The 6,333-nt window shown below is 41.7% G+C and overlaps 1 protein-coding gene across 2 annotated transcripts in view; it reads left to right on the top strand.

Moving 5' to 3' along the window:
• LOC102672766 (synaptogenesis protein syg-2) overlaps nt 1-6,333 on the top strand; it is a 75,923-nt gene that overhangs the window by 11,718 nt on the left and 57,872 nt on the right. The window contains exon 2 of one of the 2 annotated variants that reach the window (XM_006620699.2): nt 1,229-1,232. The exons of the other annotated variant lie outside the window; for it this stretch is intronic. The gene's annotated coding sequence lies outside the window, so the exon portion shown is untranslated. The remainder of the gene's footprint in view (nt 1-1,228; nt 1,233-6,333) is intronic. 2 annotated transcript variants of the gene reach the window in all.

The raw sequence follows: 6,333 nt of genomic DNA, 5'->3' as shown, positions 1-6,333 counted from the left end.
TATATATATATATATATCTATGTATATTACTCGCCTCGTCGTCGTTATGGAATCCCATAACCGCGAGTGCTTCTTACGCCCTCGACTCCCCGTTAACGTTGCCGCCGCAAACCTGTCCTCTGCTCTCTTTCCTTCCCGTCGCGTTCGAAATCGAAACGCAGATCGATTACCACCGGGGTGGTAATTTTTCTCCGCGTGGAGAGAACGAACGTAAAAAGTTGGGGGAGAAAATAAGAGGAGGATTTGCGCGGCAAGTGTAAGGGGACGAAAAGAAGAAGTAAGTTGGCGGTAAGACGCGGTGTAGTAGTAGTTCGGGCATGCATCATCCTCGCCATTTTCTACCGTGGTTATTCCATTCCGGCGGCGTAATCTGCATTCTCCGTTTTTACGCGGTAGAAATATCGGGTGAACGTGGCCGGCCTGGCCTCGCTGCCAAACTCTTTCGGACATCATGCCAACCTGTGTGTACCTACATATGTATGAAATTCCCATTCCCCTCCATATAAATCTCCATTATAAATATGATTATCGATCGTATCGCGTCTCATCGAGCTTCCCGAAAACTTTCCTAAATCCGCAGATAACGACGAGTAGACGAAGAAGAAGAAGGAAAAGAGGAGGAAAAATTTCGTTTCGGGACGATAAACGTTTATAATTTGTCGTTTGAAACGTATTTTTCGTTTTCCCTCTCTCTTCTTTACATCTAGGAAATAAAATAAATTGGAAGGAAGGAGGAAAGAAGCGGGCGTAAGCGCGACTCGCTTTTCTCCTTCATCGGTCGTACGTAGAGGGGTTAAAGTGCAAGATTTCTACTAGTTTGCAACCGTGTACGTCCATTTAAATTGGTGTGCATATTTGGAGCGCACGCGACTGCCTAATAAGCTTTATTTGCTTCCGTCAGCATAGCGGTGCGCCGAGGAGAGAATAGCGCGGTTGGCGGCGGCGGCTCGACAAGTAGCGTAAATATCAGCCAGCATTATTAATAACCCGAGGTAATTTCGCGTAATTGAAAATGCCTAAGAACGGTCGTGTCGGTATGACTCCCTTAATACCGATCTCCTCTCCCCTCTTCCTCCCCTCCACACCTCCTCCAATCATCCGAGCCCTCCGATTCGCCTTCGACCATCTCTCGTACTCGACACTCGCTCGTGGTTAACGTCGCAATCCTTAGAAATTATTAAAAATAACGACTATTGCGTAAAGAGATTGGCAAGAAAACTTTGTGCAGCTAGGTACAGGCTAATTATAAAAATATAATTATAAAAAAATTGGAAAATTATTCGATCATCGAAATCGAACGGTTAAACGATGGAAGGTATACTTTTTGCATAAGTCTGGGGTAACGATATTAATTGGACACAACCTTTGCCCGATAAAAATTGTGTACTTTCCGCTTTACAATCCTGCGAAACGAATCGATACGCGAACGCAACATTGCTTTTTCGCTCTTGATTGCGGTTCTGTAAACGTTCCACGCGTATGATGTACGTAATTAATAAGTCAAATAAAACGCGTACATTTTGTTGGAGCGCGCGTAAAAATTCAAGCTTACCGATCGTAACGCGGTGTATTAAAACCTTGTGCGTATCGGTATAAATCGATCGATCGTACAAATTTTCCAACAACTCGATTACGAATATAATAACTCGGTATCGAATTAAGATCTTTTTTCCATCTTGTATCCGTGCCATTTTCACCACTTATATATATATATATATATATTTCCTCACCGCTTTTTTAAATTATATCCTTTCCTCTTCTTTTTCCGTTTTCATTTGAGGAAAAGAAAAGAAGAAAAGAAAAAAAATTATAAAAAATACGTATATATATTAACTATGTTCATCGATAACGAATAGAGAAGGGTAAAAAGAGAAATAAGAATGGAGGAAGAAAGGTCGATTGAAGTATCGATTAAACGAAATAAAAAAGAAAAGAAAAGAAGGAAAAAAAAAAAAAAACTTTAAAAGTCACAAAGCGTTAGAAGAATCGAGCGAGCGAAATGGGATTCGACGCGATATATCCCAAAGGTAAATACCTTGGAAGATGGGAATGGGGATAGCGTACGACTTATTACCCTTGCCATTCCTGATTGACCACCACCACCATCACCACCGCCGAGTATTTCGGCCGATATCGTACTTCCTCTTTTACTTCCCCTTTCGCTGTACAGAGATCCTCGCTTTCACGGATATTATGTTCGTGTCCCTCTCCGAATTTCAGTCCTCGCCACCACAATTTTCCACTTTATCCCGAAACCGTCCTCTCTCCACTCTGTCCAACGCGTAACGGAAATACGTACGTTAAATATTCTCCCCGCTGCTTCTCCCTGTGCGGAAAAATTGAGGCAAAGCGATAGTCGGAAGCGGTTTCGAAACGATGGAAAAATTTTAAATTGGAAAATTGGTAGCAGCAGGTTTGCCGGTGACGTAATTCAAATTCAAATATCGTTGGGCCGAAGATCGGTCGGGTCCGTGTACATCCTAGATCTCGAATCGAACGCGCGATAAATCGCGAATACCCGAAGCTTCTCGTTTATTATACATCCCCAAATTTTCTATTTTCTTCCGCTTCGCGCGTCTCATACTCGTTTTTCTATACTTTTCTATACGTTGAGATTAACTCTTTGCACTCGGACGCGCGTTCGATGGTCTCGTAAGATTAAGATAATTAGATAAGATTACACGTAAAGAGCTTAGGAAGCGATATTGTAAGAAAATCAAGCACAAATAAATATTGTCTCCGCAACAATCCCAGTTTGCCACGAAAAAGGGAATTTTTTCTGCCTTCTCATCATCGAACCTTCGAAAAAACGAAGGAAAAAGAAGAATTTGTTTCTTCCGTCTTTGCTCCTCTTCCCGGTTGATATCTCGACGACGAGAATAGAGGATATGTGAATTGTAATTTCCTCTTTCGTGCTCTCTCGTGAAATTTCGCTACAAGCTCGAGCGCAATTTGGCCAATAGCCATCCACCGAGTACGGGTATTGCGTTGGCCGAGTCATAATTAAGGGTTCGAAATTATTTAAATTGCCGTCCATTGTACACGCGACTCCCTTAAATTCCAATCTTTAATATTCCGCGTGGACGGCCAGCTTTATTTAGATCCGATAATGGATCGCGTCACGGGGAAGAAAGGGGCTTTTCGACTCCTTCGTCTACTTGCCTTCCCGGCAAGGAAACTTGATCGATGCCGAATTTTCCTGGTCGTATCCTTGGTCGTTTCGATCAGCGATGGAAAAAGAGGAGGATGATTCTGAAATGATTCAAATTCGAAAATTCCTCAAATTCTTCTAATCCGTTAATTCGACGTTGCGAGTGTAATGAAAATTCGCCAGTCTATCGATATCGTAGTTAAACGGGCGAGCGCGATAACGGATCGAAAATCGAATGTTGGGAGGCGAGAGCGATTCGAGATCAGTGGTTCGAGCAATCTATCATCGATCGAAATTAAACGGTCGGTTATTATTGAGATGATCGGAACGCGCTATGCTCGCCTACTTGATTGGATTCTCGATGACAATCATGCTGACAGCATTCTCATCCGAGTGGATAACCTCTCTCTCTCTCTCTCTCTCTCTCCTATCGCTGCTCGTAACATCCGCTCGTAAAAAAAAACCACCATTTGTCCGTGGAATATTTCCGATAACGAATCTTTTCAACCAAAAATTTCTTCTAGGGAACTTCTGACAAATATTTCCTTTCGAAAAGAAAGCGACCACGTTTACGGTGGCAAGAATATACCATTCTCCTCCAAAAGTTAAGGGTTTTGGTAATTAAGACGTTTTAATGAAATCGTTAAAGCGGTTGTCTCTTACTTCTTCGTTGTTGGTGTATCACGGTTACCCGGCTGATGGTGTAATATTTTAGACGTTGCGTACCTTAGGATTAATACCTTGCCACGTCCCAACTTGCAGCGTTGGTAAGTTAGTTTCACTTAATATTGCAGTAATCGGACTGGTGAAATAAGATCCCGTCATCGCTCTTGTTCCTGCATTATTACGAGCATCCCTAAGGGATGATATCCGGAAACAGGGAGCGACTTTTGTTTTTCTCTCTTTCTTTGTCGAGGGAGGGAAAAACCGTCCGATATCGTTCCTCGCCAACGATCGAGAAACTCCGCTCGTTCGATTTCGAACATTTAAGCGATTTCGATTCTCGAATTCGAGTTTTCGAAAACGAGCTTCAATTTATTTTATTAATTTTTGTTCGCCTCTCCATCGCGCATGACGAGTCTTCGAATAAGATCAACCGACTTTTATAGCGCGTTCAATTCGTTACTTTCTTCCCGGCCCATTAACCTCAAAGAAATGCAGATTCTCTCGGTTTTTCGTTACCATCTCCTTCCTATGCAAATTCTCTTGATTTTAAGATCTCTTACGTATTTTAAAACTATTATTTATCTTTCGTTCCGTTCATTCATTTCGCGGGATAAATGGCATAAATTAAATTAACGACACGATTTTTATAAACTCTGTCTCTTTCCTATTCTTCGCCAAGTGGACGTTGTTTGTTTGCCGGAGTCGGAAAAACTAAGAGGAGAGAAATATGTTAATGTAAATAGGAAAAGCGGTTTGGAATAGTTGGCTAAAGTCTCTCTCTCTCTCTCTCTCTCTCTCTGGCATAGCGATAGTTTAATTAGGAAACACGCGAAAGCGACTGGCGGACGTTTACACGGTTTTGAGATCGACAAAGCCGAAAACAATCGTTGCCAATGTCCTTGGAGCCCGCAGGCTTTGCCGGAGAAATTAATCGGACGCCGTTGCGGAGCAAACGGCAAGCTTCGCATTTACTCGCGCCTCCCTGCCTGCCCGACCAAGTCCGGTCCAGTTCTCTCCTCTCCCGTTTTCCTCTATTGCTCCGTCCACGACCACGACACAATGCGCCCTCGACGCCGCTCTAATTTGCTTCCGAGATACCAATTATCGATTCATTCGATCAATGAAAACTACGCTCCAAATTATCCCATGTTACGCGACCCGTTACAACCATGTTTTTCCATCGATCGATCGATCGATCGAACAACGTTGGAACGATTCATCCATCCCGTTGTTTATCCGCCATTTTCTTCCATTCTGACGACGAATGGCGAATGTCTAACCGTTTATCCGCGGATTTAATTATCGCAATTTAATTATCGAACGCGATCGATTTTTGGCGGGCCAAAAGTTTGGCCAAAGTTATTTCCAGCGGTGACGGTGTCCTCGGTGAGCGGAGCGCGCCTTTGCCTCCGCGATCCGCGTTTCAATGCCGACTCTAGGAACAATGCGCCCCAATAACCGAATGTATCGGTATTCCAATCGGGTTTCGAGATACCAATTCGTTTAACTATTCACTTCGGTAAATTGTCGCCCGTCAACCTGCGAATTAAAAAAATACAAAAAACGATACTTTCAACAACAAGATTCCCGTTTCATCCATTATTTATTCACTTTTGTACTTTGGGAATTCGGTTTACCGCCGCATAAACGTGGATCGTGAAAAGAATGTCGCGCGAATTAAATCGAACGACGATCATCGATGTTGATCGATTATATCGAATTTTTTCCTTTTTTTTTTTTTTTTTTTTTCTTTTTTCTCCAAATTTTCATTTACTCGTCGCGAATCGATACAACGATACAAACGTACATCGCGATAATATTTTGACCCGTCCCGACGAAAGATAAATGTCGTTATAAATGTCGTAAAATTCAAATTTAAATTGTCCCGTACAAGATTAAAAGAGATTCGGATTTATTCTAGAAATAATGAAATGAAATACACGAAACGTTAATACCGATCATCGATTTATCGTTGGTTATTTCCAACCTATATATAGTAATTTACAGCTCGATCGATTATATTCTCGACTGTAGTTTCTACTCAATTTTTTATCATGCACTCTCGATAGATCGAGACCAAGCGCGCGAGAAGAATGTTTGTCGATCGAATAACGCATATACATATATATATATATAATTGGAAGGAACGAAAATTAGTGGAAAACTTGGCTTTTTCTTTTTTTTTTTTTTTTCAAATCTTTTTCGATTCGTCGCGATAATAAACTGTATGAACCGTGTACCGTAGAAAGCGTCATAAACGCGTCGTTAAAAAAGTTATAACGAAAAATGTACAGGGAACAAAAGGACAATTATATATATAAAAAAAAAAAAAAAAAAAATAACAAATTTTAGAACGACGCTCGTACGACTTTCGATCGTACGCGGCGATATATGTGACGCGGTGAACGGGATAACGCGTTCTCTCCCCGCGATGGAGAGAGTTGTTGTTGTTGTTGTTCTTTTTTTTCCCCCCCTTCTTTTTTCTAAAAACTGATTTAACGTCAAACTCCGTCCGA

Source organism: Apis dorsata, unplaced genomic scaffold (assembly GCF_000469605.1).
Source record: "Apis dorsata unplaced genomic scaffold, Apis dorsata 1.3 scaffold_525, whole genome shotgun sequence".
NCBI lineage: Eukaryota > Metazoa > Arthropoda > Insecta > Hymenoptera > Apidae > Apis > Apis dorsata.
Note: the sequence above shows the minus strand (reverse complement) of the source record. Positions and strands in the feature narration are given on the sequence as shown.